The sequence below is a fragment of the Acipenser ruthenus genome, chromosome 14 (genome assembly GCF_902713425.1).
Source record: "Acipenser ruthenus chromosome 14, fAciRut3.2 maternal haplotype, whole genome shotgun sequence".
NCBI lineage: Eukaryota > Metazoa > Chordata > Actinopteri > Acipenseriformes > Acipenseridae > Acipenser > Acipenser ruthenus.
Genome location: NC_081202.1, coordinates 29,525 through 45,151, shown reverse-complemented (window position 1 = coordinate 45,151; position 15,627 = coordinate 29,525). Strand labels below are relative to the sequence as shown.

The 15,627-nt window shown below is 42.6% G+C and overlaps 1 long non-coding RNA gene across 1 annotated transcript; it reads left to right on the top strand.

Annotated features, from left to right (window-relative positions):
• Nucleotides 1–794: 794 nt before the first annotated feature.
• LOC131697365 (uncharacterized) lies at nucleotides 795–4,340 on the top strand. The gene is made up of 2 exons (XR_009307197.1): nucleotides 795–3,272; nucleotides 3,822–4,340. It is a non-coding gene; the product is annotated as an uncharacterized LOC131697365 (long non-coding RNA).
• The last annotated feature ends 11,287 nt before the right edge of the window (nucleotides 4,341–15,627 follow it).

The following is a 15,627-nucleotide window of genomic DNA, read 5'->3' as shown; positions in this document are numbered from 1 at the left end:
TGCTTCACCCTGAGGCTGTGGAGTGCATGGAGCTGTCCTTCCTGGACTGAGGAATACTGCTCTGCCCTCTCCACCTCTCCCCTCTCTTCTCCCCTCTCCCCTCTCTCCTCTCCTCTGTACTCTCTCCTCCCACTGTCCTCTTCTCTCCTTACTTTGTTTAAAAGAATAGAAGCACACCCAGTGAGCAAGGCATTGAGCAGCCCCACATCCCGCTTCACAATACCGCTACATATTGACTGACTGTTCGCATTGTGTGTGTTTGGTAAGACAAACCACATTTTCTACTTCTACTTTCTACGATTGGGCAAGTCAGCGGTTGTTTGATAACAGAACATAAAACATCACAGAGTGGGTTGAACTGCATTGCTGCAAACCAAGGCCCTTTAAAATGTGTACCTTCCCAGCTCAGGTATTGCTGAGGTAAAGAGACACTTCCTACAGGAGGACAGGACGTTGTCAAGGAGGGGATGTCGTCACGTGTCCTGAGGGCTTTCTTAAAAGCGTACGTTTTTACTGCCTTTTAGCTCTTGAGCATAATAATCTCAATCCCGTTTGAAATGACACTAAGTGCATTTGCATGGTGCAGATGAGGGATGTCGCTTCACTCGAGGCTTGTGTACTGATGAAGATGTAGTTTCAGTGTTTAATGCTTATCCCCTCAGTGTGTGTCTGTATGTTCTTGTCTCTTGACAGGTCTGTGAGGATGAGAAGGTCTCCACAGTCTGGAGTCTGGTCTCTGACAGGCTCAACATACCTGTCAATCAACAGGGACTCCTCTACAAAGGCAAGGCGCTGGCAGGTAGGCTGAACAGCACAGCACAGCACAGCTCAGCACTCAGTTAAAAAGGATGCATGTTATTCTACATATATCTATTAACAGTAACACCTGCAAACAAAGTGTTTTCAGTCTTTTATCATCATTGAGTTGCATGAAGTGTTTTAACCCTATGCTGCCTACGGGGAATAAACATATCCGGTCATAAACATGAACACTTTCTGTTTAAACACTTGTAGTTTTGGAACCTTAAATCAGAAATGAAAACCCAATACACCTACAGAAAGGCATTAAGTAGATCTTTCCATTGATGTAATTTATTTTGTTGTGGGGTGATTTTATTTTCATATGAGCTACACCTCCCAAAAAATTATCGAAATATGAAAAATAATAAATAATATTTTTAAAAATGGTCAATTTCAACCTCTTTCCAAGTGTTATATAAAAAAAACAAACTTAAAGAGTATATTGTAGCTGCACAATTTTCCAAGGAATTCAAATCTGAAATCAGAATTGAAGTATCTTGAACAGTTGCAGAGCTAGATAAGGTTTTGCAATGCCTAGTATTTTACAAAAATCAACCTCCGAAATGGCAAAGGCAGACCAGGGTTAAAACTTGGCAAAAAGTGAGACTGGAAACACTATTGCCCTGTTTGAGATACAATTATATTTCAGTACAAAAATAAAGAAACAACACACAAGTTATCAAGTAAAATGTTTAATTTTTTTATTTGAAAAAAAAAGTATATTACAAATAAAACTTTGAAATTAAGAATTTTATTTGGGAGGGAGGGAGACAAAAAAAATAAAACCTTCCACATTGTGCTGTATATATTTATTATCAAAACTACCCTGCAGTTGAAGTGCAGGGCTGGGGCTCCTCCAAACCACTCTCCTCCTCATCCTCCTGCAGCAGCTCTTCATCAAGGAGGTCAGCCTCCATGGTGTACATGCCCTCGATCTCTTCCTCAGTCAGGGCCCTCCTCCTCTTCAGTGACTGAACCACATGCTAGAGCTGATTGTCTCCATCCATTTTCTGGCTTACACACACCCACATAAAACATTAAAATAAATACCAATTAATAATAATAATAATAATAATAATAATAATATTAATACTAATATTAAAATTCTGCTCCATCCTTTTTCACACACATAAAAAAGTAAACAAGTAATAAAATACATGGCTAAATAATAATAGTGACAACAGCTAAATAATGTTTTCTGTTCTTTACACACAGTAAACGAGTAATAAAATACATGGCTAAATAATAACTCCAGCTAAATGTCTTTGTTTTTTACATAGGCTACATACACAACGTAAAAATAAAAACTAAACAAGGTGTTTTCCTCATTCTTTTACACATCGAATAAAAAAAGTTAAAAAATAATAGATGCATAATTAAATAATAATAACGACTACAGAGAAATAACGAATCGACTAGAAAAAGTAAAACACAGACGTACACAAACGCCTAACTTTGCATCACATGCGATAGACCTGTTAGTTTTGCCTTCTCTCCTGAGGAAAAACAAGTCTAAAATAAAAACGTATGTGAAACTAACTATAAGAAAGATGTTTAAAAAAACAAACAAACAAACAAAACGAAACGTGGTGTTGGTACAGTAGCTCCTCTCGTCTACAGCGGTCATGAAGTTAGCCCTGCCCAGCAAGCAAGCGAGCACACGAGACACAGCGAAAACAAAACAAAAATAAACACTGCAGATGTACTCGGCACAAAAAAACAATATCAAGTTGAAAAAAAAAACAACAACAATATGGTTAATTAGCCCAAGTACCTCCCGTTTAGATGATATGTAGATTAGCACTCTTGGGATTGTAAAACTGGAGATACAGAGCTTCGACTCTGCTGTGCACTCAGTCACAATGGCGCCAGCAGAGACTCGCCCTTGTAATCAAAATATTATATGTCCCGCCCACCCTAGCCCTAAACCAATGGTATCATGACAAGCCCCGTAGTCATGGCTATGACTCATACTTTAAAAAAACAAAATTGCTGATTGGACGGCAGAGATATGACGTGTTTTGTCATCGTAACAAAAGTTATGAAATTACACCGAGTCAGCAGCTAAGAGTTAATCTACCTGGTCTTGAATCTCTCCTGTTTCTCCCCCTCCCTCTCTCTCTCTCTCTCAGATGAGCACAGACTGTCACACGACTCCATCGCTCCCGATTCCAAGCTGAACTCGTTGTGACGCCCCCAACAGAGAAAGTGTCACCCGAGCAAGAACAGCACTCCGTGTCACCCCTCCTCTCAGACCTCACCCCTCACCCTCGTCACACCCCTCCTCTCACCCCTCGCCTCACCCCTCCTGTCACCCCTCGCCCTTCCTCTCACCCCTCGTCTCGCCCCTCCTCTCACACCTCCTCTCACGCCTCGCCTCACCCCGGGTCAGTGTGGCACAGCCTGTCTGCTCTTCTGAACAAACACTTCAGCCCTGCCGACGCAGTGAGAGTCTGGAGCAGCAACACAAGGTAACCTGAACACAGTAAACACACACACTGCTATATACACACACACACACAGACACACAGTGAGAGTCTGGAGCAGCTACACAAGGTAACCTGAATACAATAAAAACACACACTGCTATATACACACACACACACACACACACACAGTGAGAGTCTGGAGCAGCTACACGAGGTAACCTGAACACAATAAACACACACACACACACACAGTGAGAGTCTGGAGCAGCTACACGAGGTAACCTGAACACAATAAACACACACACAGACACACAGTGAGAGTCTGGAGCAGCTACACAAGGTAACCTGAACACAATAAACACACACACAAACAGACACACGCAGTGAGAGGCTGGAGCAGCTACACAAGATAAATTGAACACAATAAACACTGCTACACACACAATCCTAGCTGCAGCACATGCACAATGTTATACAGACACACACAGACACAGCTGTACAGTGACACAGAGATGCACACACACTCTGAAATGCAGGTGTAGAGCAGCGTGTAGTTGTGACTCTGTGTCTCTCCCTCTGCCTCTCTCTCAGGATTACGAGCGGAGGCTGTGCTTGTTGAGCCTGGATGATATGGAGCGGCTGGCGACCCGCATGCTTCACCCTGAGGCTGGGGAGTGCATGGAGCTGTCCTTCCTGGACTGAGGAATACTGCTGCTGCCCTCTCCACCTCTCCCCTCTCCACCCTCTTCTCCTCCCCCTCTCCCCTCTCTCTCCTCTCCTCTTTACTCTCTGCTCCCCCTCTCCTCTCCTTACTTTGTTTAAAAGAATAGAAGCACACCCAGTGAGCAAGGCATTGAGCAGCCCCACATCCCGCTTCACAATACCGCTACATATTGACTGACTGTTCGCATCGTGTGTGTTTGGTAAGACAAACCACATTTTCTCCTTTCTGCTATTTTAAAAGGAGCCCAGTTTGGTGCAGGAGGCTTGTGGGTAACAGAGTGTGTTTTTGCTGGGGACTGCAGCCCTTCCATTACCATTGCTCGTAGAGGGGAGATTGTTTTACTTTCAAGCCTTTTTCTTTAATAAATCCGGACGTTTGGAAATACATACTGTGTGGACGTTTCCCTTCTTCATGGCTCCATGCAGCATCCTGTCACACAACAAGCCCTGAAAGGGCATCTATACATATTTATTCTCAATCACCAGGCAGTAATCGCAGCTACAATACAGACACACAACGTGTCACTTTTATTGGCTGGAACTTTAAACTACGACTAGAAGCCTCTGAAGCCTTTTCATGGCCCTCCACCTGTCCTTGATCAGAACGCTGTCCTTCCTCTAAGGGGTCGCTTTCCATGCTAATCTTCCGTTTCCTCTGCAGAAAGGACAGGACAGTGTTCACAGAGCTCTCTTCACTCCCGCAAAGCCAAGACATCCAGGCTCTTGTGCTGCTTTGCTCCCCAGCGCCCGAGTGCTTGCTGGCAGTGCTGAGGCACGCTCACCCTGAACAGCAGCGCTAGCTTTGCCTATTGAGGAAGGCTTGGCGCTCCCGTTGGTTCATCAGCAATAATGATTTAGTGGAGACAGTACAGTGCTCGGGGGGGATGAAAGTTTACATCAGAATAGAAACTTTGCACAAAGTCAACCTGCTGGAAGTGGAATCATTTCTGCTGCGCAGCTTCAGATTCCACAGCTTGACGAAGAACACAATATAAAAAACACATGTTCCTCTGGAAGCCACACAGTTATTATATATATGATTAGTGTTAACACTCATAGCATTGACCTGGTATCCCTGGTATTTACCTCCGAGCCCTGCTGTGTAACAGGGGTGTTTCATAATCCCTCCTCTCTTCAGTGGCATGAAAGACTGCAACTGTGCAGTCAGCGCCAGGATTCTCAACTCCTGCAGTGCGACCTCTGACAAGGGAAGTGAACCTCATATACAAGGTTAGACAGCAAGGCAGTCACAAGCAGACAGGTGGTGCAGTGGGCTAGTTCACTAGCATGCTGTGCTGCTTACCTTGGGGGACTGAGTTCAAATCCAGGTGAGTTCCTCCTTTGTTTTCAAAGACTTGGTTAATTTCTTATATAAGACAATGAAAAAGCAGACTACTCCGTGGAAGTAAGATGGACTGGGTTCAAATCCAGGCGAGTTCTTTGCTTGTTTCAAAGAATGTGTTAATTGAGCTTATATATAGTGTGAACCAAAGCATTCCTGTGGGAGCTGGTGGCGCAGTGGCTATGCTGATGGCCTTCTCTCCCTGAAGTCGGTGGTTCGAATCCTGGTCCCGGAGGCGAGTTCCTGAGGTAAGTAATGCTGTTGGTTGTGAGTCATGGTGGTGGTTGTAAATCTGGGTGTTGACTGTAAGTAATGATGCAGGTTGTAACTAACGATGTTGGTTGTGTCTCCACAGACGGAGGAGGGCCGTGTGCCCTGAAGAGGAGCCAGAAGAGGATGAAGAGGGGGCTTGGGCCCCCGGCCGCGGGGGGAGTGGAAGACGGGGGTGTTGGTACCATGGGGGGGGGAGGAAAAGCAGGGATGTTACCTTGCCTTTTGCCCTGCAATGATCAGCTGAGCGCTAGAGATGATTCTAGGACATAAGAGATCGTAACGCTCCCTGTCAGATGGCAGGGCAAAAGGAATATCCCTGCCTGCTCCCCCATGTTTACACCACCTCCTTCTTTTCCTCCTCTCTGGTACCAACACCCCCATCTTCCACTCCCCCCACAGCCGGGGGCCCCAGCCCCCTCTTCATCCTCTTCCGGCTCCTCTTCAGGGTACACTGCCCTCCTCCGTCTGTGGAGACACAACCAACATCGTTAGTTACAACCTGCATCATTACTTACAGTCAACACCCAGATTTACAACCACCACCATGACTCACAACCAACAGCATTACTTACCTCAGGAACTCGCCTCCGGGACCAGGATTCGAACCACCGTCTTCAGGGAGAGAAGGCCATCAGCATAGCCACTGCGCCACCAGCTCCCACAGGAATGCTTTGGTTCACACTATATATAAGCTCAATTAACACATTCTTTGAAACAAGCAAAGAACTCGCCTGGATTTGAACCCAGTCCATCTTACTTCCACGGAGTAGTCTGCTTTTTCATTGTCTTATATAAGAAATTAACCAAGTCTTTGAAAACAAACAAGGAACTCACCGGGATTTGATCCCAGTCCCCCAATGTGAACAGCACTGCATGCTAGTGAACAAGCCCACTGCACCACCTGTCTGCTCGTGACAACCCAGCTTTGCACAGAAGCCCTTATATCATCCTCTTTATATTATTTGTATGCTTAGACCACTGACCCCTTGTCCTGTTACGTAAACACAAGTCTATCAAAATAGGTAAAGTGTTTGAAAATGAAAAGGAAACACCTGCCCCGGGTTTGAACCCGCTACCCAGGGAATCACGGGTCTCTGCTCTACCAACAGAGCTATCCAGCCGACTGGTGCTGATGTTGTTTGAAACACATTATTACATTGTGTGGTGAGGACCTGGGGGCTAAGAGGTGATTCTTAGCTTTGTTTAATTTGTGATGAACTGGATTCAAAACCAAACCTTATAAACAGGTAAGTTTAACAATATTTTTGAAATCAATAGATTAACACTTGTGCTTTACATGTGACTTGAACCAACAACCTTGGAAGTCAGAATCCAGTGCTCTACCACCTGTGCTAGCCAGAGAGATACTCTCTCCTGCTGCCAAATGACCTCCAGTACATTAACTAATGATTTGTACAAAATGTATATCACTCCATTGGAAATATCCAATAAAAGAGTCACTTCTATCATGTCTTTGACAGATTCAAACTACAAGGTGCTGTGAAAACAGAAGATTTCAATCTGTATCCTGGATATGATCCCAGTGTCTCAAGGGAAAGAGCATTTAAGCACAGGGACTGACCCCACTGCACCACCTAGCAGCTGTCCCTGAAGTTAGATTTACATTGCCTACAAGGTAAAATAACCAACTTGAAAAAAAAACCAAGAAAAACATGCACGTTGCACGGGGTTTGAACCACCAACCCTGGGAATCAGGGCCCTGTGCTCTCCCAACTGAGCCATCCTACCAGTTGTACTGCTGCAGTCATTTGTGACTTGAACTGGACTAATGATCTGTACAACATGGAGGTGATTACTGCCTTGAAAATATCCAATAAAAGAGTCACTTCTGTTGTATCTGACAGATTCAAACAAACAGACGCTGTGGAGAAACAAAACAAGCACACAACACAAGACATCAAACACAACTCTGGGGTTTATTTATCAATTCTTTTTTTAAGTCTCTTAATCAGAGAACACCAGTCATGCTGTGCCATTGAATTGTGGGTCTGGTTTTAAACTCAGTTCACTTGTCCTGTGAACCCAGACCTCCAAGGTGAAAGGCAGGCAAAGTTAGGGAACTAGCCCACTGCACCACCTGGCTGCTTGTGACAGTCTAGCACTCTAACCTGGTATATAAGATTCACTTCCCTTGTCAGAGACTGCACACGCATGCAGAGTTCCATGCCACTGAAGAGAGGAGGGATTATCAAACCCAACCCTATTATACAGTAGCTCTATAAGGTAAATTAAACAATATTTCTGAAAATGAGGGAAAAAAACATAACTTGTGTCTCATATGGAACTTGAAACACCTGTCAAGAGAATTTGAAGCCGATACGCTACCAACTACACCAATCAGAAAGCTCTCAAAGCGCCTCTGATGCTCCCCAGTATTTGAATTCTTCATGTGTGCAGCTGAGGGGTTGCAAGGATGCTGAAATAGACCAGCAGCACAGACCCCCCTGCTGAGTTCACCTTTAACATTACATCAAAGATTCTGGAACAATAAATGTAAAAAATAAGGCATTTAACATCACGTTGAATTTTTCTGCCAAGGTTTGAACCCTGTCCACCAATAGTCACATACCTAGCCAACCAGACTCCTGTGCTATCTGTCGGCTTAAGGTGGGATAGTGTGTAACATTGTCTATAAGGTTCATTCTTTAAAAATGAAAGTACAGCACAGTGAACAGTGCACCAAGTGTAACCCACACATAGGAGAAGCATGCAATTCCTCGTTACTCCACTGGTCGGCGTGTTTTTTAACTTTTTTTTTAAATGTAAATGTTTTTCATGAAAATATCACTTTGTTTTTTGACAAAAAAAAAACAACAACATTGAAAGTGGACTAATAAACCAATAACTCGAACATTTAATAATACAAAATAATAAAATCAGTGTGAAATGAATGAAAAACGACTTAGGCATACTTGCAGCAGTAGGAGGTTATGGATTCTGAAATGTCATGACCAACTACTGCTGAATGTATGCTCAAGACTCCACCCAGCGACGGAAAGAGGTAATGCACGTCCAAAACCATACTGAGCCAGCCAGAGTGCTGAGAATCACACAAAAACCAGACGCGCTCAAAGGCCCAGGCGGGGTGCCTGAATCCAAACCATACCGAGCGAGCCAGCCAGAGAGCTGCCGAACACCACGCTGAGCTGCACAGCACGGCTTCAATTCATATACTGAGCCAGCCAGCCAGAGAGCTGCCGAACACCACGCTGAGATGCACAGCACGCTTCAATTCATATACCGAGCCAGCCAGCCAGAGAGCTGCCGAACACCACGCTGAGCTGCACAGCACGGCTTCAATTCATATACCCAGAGAGCCAGCCAGAGAGCTGCCGAACACCACGCTGAGCTGCACAGCACGCTTCAATTCATATACCGAGCGAGCCAGCCAGAGAGCTGCCGAACACCACGCTGAGCTGCACAGCACGCTTCAATTCATATACCGAGCGAGCCAGCCAGAGAGCTGCCGAACACCACGCTGAGCTGCACAGCACGCTTCAATTCATATACCGAGCGAGCCAGCCAGAGAGCTGCCGAACACCACGCTGAGCTGCACAGCACGGCTTCAATCCATTCTGTGTACAATAAATACATTGGGGCTCATTTCCTGCATTTGAGGACACCAGATCAGACAACTGGACCACCTGGCCCGCTTTCGTGGCACTTGCTTTATCAATAAGGAGAACATTTTTGAAGAGAAAAAGAGGAATATACACATGCAATCAACACCTGGTGGGTTTGAACCCAGAATTCTAGGAAACAGAATCCCACACTCTACAGGTGAGCTATCCAGCCTGCTTATGAAGGGGCCAGGTCAAAGCATTATTACATGTTGTGATGTAGACCTGGGGAGCCATAAACACCAGCTTGAGAGAGACTTGTGACGAAATGGATTTAAAACCAAGCTCACAAAAGGTCAAAATGAATTAATATGAAGAAGAATATACATGCGGGACTTGAACCCGCTACCGTGGTAATCACAGTCCCCTGCTTTACTGACAGAGCTTTCCAGCTGACTGGTTCTCCTACTGCGTGAAACACATTATTATATTGTGTGGTGTGGACCTGGAGCTAATGTGATACTCAGCTTCGTTTCATTTGTGACTTGAAATGGATTCCAACCCATCTCACTTCCATGGAGGAGTCTGCTTTTTCATTGCCTTATATAAGAAATTAACTAAGTCTTTGAAAACAAAGGAGAAACGCACCTGGATTTGAACCCAGTCCCCCACAGCAACCAACACAGCATACCAGCAAACTAGCCCACTGCACCACCTGTCTGCTTGTGACGAGCCAGCATTGCACAGAAGCCCTTATATCACCCTCTTTATATTATTGTATGAAAACACGTCCTGTTATGTAAACCCAAGTCTATCAAAATGGGCAAAGTGTTTGAAAATGAAAAGGAAAAACATACCCTTAACAAGGGTTTGAACTCACTACCTGGGGAATCACAGTCCCCTGCTCTACCAACAGAGCTATCCAGCTGACTGGGTCTCCTGCTGCGTGAAACACATTATTACATTGTGTGGTGTGGACCTGGGGGCTAAGGTGATTCTCAGCTTTGTTTCATTTGTGACAAACTGGATTCAAAGCCAAACCTTATAAACCTGATAAAAAGGTAAATTTAACAATAGTTTTTAAATCGACAGATTAACCAACAACCTTGGAAGCCAGAGTCCAGTGCTCTACCAATTGAGCCAGCCAGACAGCTGCTCTCTCCTGCTCTCAAATGACCTCCAGTAGATTAACTAATGATTTGTAGAAAATGCAGATCACTCCATTGGAACTATCCAATAAAAGAGTCACTTCTATCGTGTCTTTGACAGATTCAAACTACAAGGTGCTGTAAAAACAGAAGATTTCAATCTGCAGCCTCGATTTGAACCCAGTCTCTTAAAGTAAACAGCATTTAAGCACAGGGACCAACCCCACTGCGACACCTAGCAGCTGTCCTTGATGTTAGGTTTACATTGCCTACAAGGCAAATTAACCAACTTGAAAAAAAAAAACCAGAAAAACATGCACATTGCACAGGGTTTGGACCACCAACCCTGGGAATCAGGGCCCTGTGCTCTACCAACTGAGCCATCCTGCCAGCTGTACCACTGTACTCATTTGTGACTTGAACTGGATTAATGATTTGTACAACATGGAGGAGATTACTGCCTTGAAAATATCTAAAATAAAAGAGTCACTTCTATTGTATCTTTGACAGAGTCAAACAAATACGGGCAGCAGTGTGGAGTAGTGGTTAGGGCTCTGGACTCTTGACCGGAAGGTTGTGGGTTCAATCCTAGATGGGGGACACTGCTGCTGTACTCTTGAGCAAGGTACTTTCTTTACCTAGATTGCTCCAGTAAAAACCCCACTATATAAATGGGGAATTGTATGTAAAAAATAATGTGATATCATAACAATTGTAAGTCGTGCTGGATAAGAGCGTCTGCTAAGAAAATAATAATAAATAGACACACCCCCACCCCCACCCCCAGTGAGCTGATTAATTCAGCGTGGCTTTGTCAAGCAGGTTACAACAATGGGCAAAGCAGGCAGTGAACTTTATGAAGACAGGCAGAACGAAGCTCTTGCTCTTCAAAAAAAAGTTTTATCTTAACACAGCTCAGTTGCCCACTGTAATGACTCGGATTAACCTTACCACTGTGCAAAAACAAAGACATTTCCGATACATTCTTAAAATAATAATCACAATAAATAAAACACAAAAAATAATGACAATGTACAGGAAATAGACTTTATATCACAGTGCGGAGCTGTAACAAGATGAAGGGAGCTTGAGGTTGTTCAGTCTAAAGCACTTCCCATTGTAGATAAAATAAATCAATCTCACGCCAGGCTGGGAACGGAGCTGCTTTTGTTTTGTTTAATTCCTTGTTTGTTGGTAAAGCAAAAGCTCACAGCCAGCCAAGTACAGCAGCAGACTTCATTAAAACACACACAATAACCGGTACAGTACATGCTGTAGTTACGGACTCTAGAGCTGTGTGTTTAAGATGCAGTGATTTGCAGTTCCAAACCCCCATAAGAGGCTGTGTGCTCCAGTGGGCAAAGAAAAGGGCTTGCAGGGAAATAAGCATCACACAGGCTTTCATTTTTTAATTGTTATTTGTCAAATAGCGAGTTGGAGATCATGTACATTTTCTTTACTTGTTTTTTTTAAAAACAACTTCACCGTCAAATAGCACATTTTCCAACACAGATTCTCAAATAAATAAAGTCCATCATTATTGCAGGGAAGACTGAAAGACAAACTTGCAGGTCCTCTTCAAAGATTAACAAATGGCTAAAACACACAAGTCCATTTGTCCCAGCCCCAAACAAACTTCTGCAGCAGTGAGCTGGACAGCTGACCAGGGGATGCACATGGGTGCAAATGCATGCACATGGATTAGGGAGTGGTTAACATGTAGAAAACAGAAAGTACTGATTAGAGGAGAAATCTCAGAATGGAGCGAGGTAACCAGTGGTGTACCACAGGGATCAGTATTAGGTCCTCTGCTCTTCCTAATCTACATTAATGATTTAGATTCTGGTATAGTAAGCAAAATTGTTAAATTTGCAGACGACACATAAATAGGAGGAGTGGCAAACACTGTTGCAGCAGCAAAGGTCATTCAAAATGATCTAGACAGCACTTAGAATTGGGCAGACACATAGCAAATGACATTTAATAGAGAAAAGTGTAAAGTATTGCATGCAGGCAATAAAAATGTGCATTATAAATATCATATGGGAGATACTGAAATTGAAGAAGGGAACTATGAAAAAGACCTAGGAGTTTATGTTGACTCAGAAATATCTTCATCTAGACAATGTGGGGAAGCTATAAAAAAGGCCAACAAGATGCTCGGATATATTGTGAGGAGTGTTGAATTTAAATCAAGGGAAGTAATGTTAAAACTTTACAATGCTTTAGTAAGACCTCACCTAGAATATTGTGTTCAGTTCTAGTCACCTCGTTACAAAAAGGATATTGCTGCTCTAGAAAGAGTGCAAAGAAGAGCAGCCAGAATTATCCCGGGTTTAAAAGGCATGTCGTATGCAGACAGGCTAAAAGAATTGAATCTATTCAGTCTTGAACAAAGAAGACTACGCGGTGATCTGATTCAAACATTCAAAATCCTAAAAGGTATAGACAATGTCGACCCAGGGGACTGAAAAAAGAAACAAGGACCAGGGGTCACAAATGCAGATTAGATAAAGGGGCATTCAGAACAGAAAATAGGAGGCACTTTTTTACACAGAGAATTGTGAGGGTCTGGAACCAACTCCTCAGTAATGTTGTTGAAGCTGACACCCTGGGATCCTTCAAGAAGCTGCTTGATGAGATTCTGGGATCAATAAGCTACTAACAACCAAACGAGCAAGATGGGCTGAATGGCCTCCTCTCGTTTGTAAACTTTCTTATGTTCATATGTTCTAAAAGTAGACAAAAGTAAGGCAGGGCTACAGTTTGATTAAAGGGGAGGTTCACTGCATGGCTTTTTATTTTTATCTGCCCGTGTACTATGTTGGTGCGTGTTCGTGCCACTGTCTTTTCGTATGAACTTTAAAATGTGTGATCGACGACTGTTTCAATGGTAAACTGTTTTAAACCCCTGTCTTTTTATGTTTCTATAACATCGATGTCAATCTGATGTAGTTTATGTGTGATCGCGGAGATTTATTTATATATTAAATGATTTTACATGTCAAAATGTTGTCAATCTTTAATCAAAATTAAAATGTTTCAGTAATATAATGACATGCTGCATCCATAATATTATTAGCAGGGCAAGTCATTTTATACATTTTAATATTAGTATAGCTAATATTTTAAATCGTGATAATTCACTTTAATTCAATATACTGTATCTCTTTCTCGTTACATGTCTTATTGGTTGTTGCACTACAGGGATTTACCATTTTAAAATGATGCTGATATATAGTAGCCTGCATATACTGTATGATCTCTCTCACAACACAAAGTCATGGTTGGTATTGAACTACAGGTATTTACCACGGTTTAGCAAAGACGTTAACTCTTTAGATTTTAATTAATGAATGTATTGTTTCTTCCCAAACTTGTAATTGAAATACATGCACTATGATAACCAGTTTCCTGTTCATTTTCTGTCCTTTATTATACAAAATACTGTATGTAAAATAAATGAAAGAACAAATATTAAATAATAATACTGTATTAGCAACGTTTTTCAAGTACATCCTGTGATTGATGTGCTCCGTGGCCTAGTTAGTGATCGCAGCATGGAGCTTAATGTTTTCCATGATTGAAACTCATGCTTTAACTTTTGGACAATCGCTCGCATACCTGCTGTCCAAACTGTAGTGCTTCCCAAAACAAAAGCACCTCCAGAAATGCAAAATAACTTCAATACACAACACGTTTTGCTAGTTAACGTTTGTTACACAAACAGAAATACACAATCAGAAATGTACAATCGTACAATTCATTTTAAATGATTTATTTGCTGCTAATATATATTACAAGGATATTCACATTCCCTTATCTAGCGTAATACTGTCGAATGTATCCGATCTACATGTTAATGTAAATTATACCTACAAAAGTCATTTTAAATTATGCATTTTTGTTAGGCTAATATATCGGATCTGAAGCGATATTCACATCATCTTATCAAGCAGCATACCAACGAATAAATCAGATTATTAATTGATATAAATTATACCTACAAAATTAATTTTAAATGATTTTTCATTAACATATCCGATCAACTTAGAAACAATGGAACCTCCCCTTTAAATTCTAGAGCTTGATCAACTTATTTCCTGGGACACCGGCAACAGCAGACTCCAAACTGGGCTCTCATCTCATGCATCGATTCAACAATATGTAATCGCAGCTCGGGAAATTTAAGGGCAGAGGATGGATAAATGGATTGATTGTTGCTCCACTACTCCTCACTGTCTGCTACAGCACTGCGCACACTGGATACATGAGGATACAAGTACAGACAATAACTGACAATGTTGATGAACCTGTGCAAGCTGTGACTTGCAGGTTACTGTCGTCATGAATTACTGTAGTCATGAACCAGCTGACACTCGCAATGCAAGATGAGCACATCCACACTGTCAGCTACATGTGAACTAACATGCTGAACTACATAAAGAAATGTTCCAGCCAGCAACCCATTCATCACGAGAAGCTAGTCCTGATTCTCAGGTACAAACGCCCTCACACAATGTCGAGGGCAGACAGGCAGACTCTGCAGGACACTGTCCCTTAAAAGCAGCTCCAGGGCTCAGAGTCACAGGAGCGAGCCACACTGACCCTGACACTCACCACTACAAGTCACCTCTCCTCAAGAAAGAACCAGAATTGAAACGACTTCTCTTAAGTTCTGGATGTCACTCAGGCACACAGCCACACACTCCAGGAATCTGTCAAAGACAACAATAACGACCAAGCGAATGACATTCTATCAACTGCAGAGCAAACACTGGTCATGGAACGACCTTCAAAAGCATGTCAAACTATCTCATTATTAACAGATTAAAAAAAATCAGGGGGGAAATTTTATTTCTGATAAATGTACTTGTTTTAATTAATTTTAAAGTTGCAAATAATCCAATGAAATGTCCTGATTAATTACTGTTTCATGGTATTAATATTTTTGAAATGTTTCTGTTAATCTGTTAATGTGTGTGATTGTTTCTGTATTGCTGCCCTCTTGGTCAGATCTGTCTTGAAAAAGAGATTTTGAATCTTAACGTGACTTCCTTTTTAAATAAAGGTTTTTTAAAAAAAAAAAAAACATTATCCAAAATACAGTGACCCCTTGTGGCAGTGACCCACAGTGCAGCACAAACACCCCACATGACAGATCAGTGAAACACAAACACCCCACATGACAGATCAGTGACCCACAGTGCAGCACAAACACCCCTCATGACAGATCAGTGAAACACAAACACCCCACATGACAGATCAGTGACACACAGTGCAGCACAAACACCCCTCATGACAGATCAGTGACCCACAGTGCAGCACAA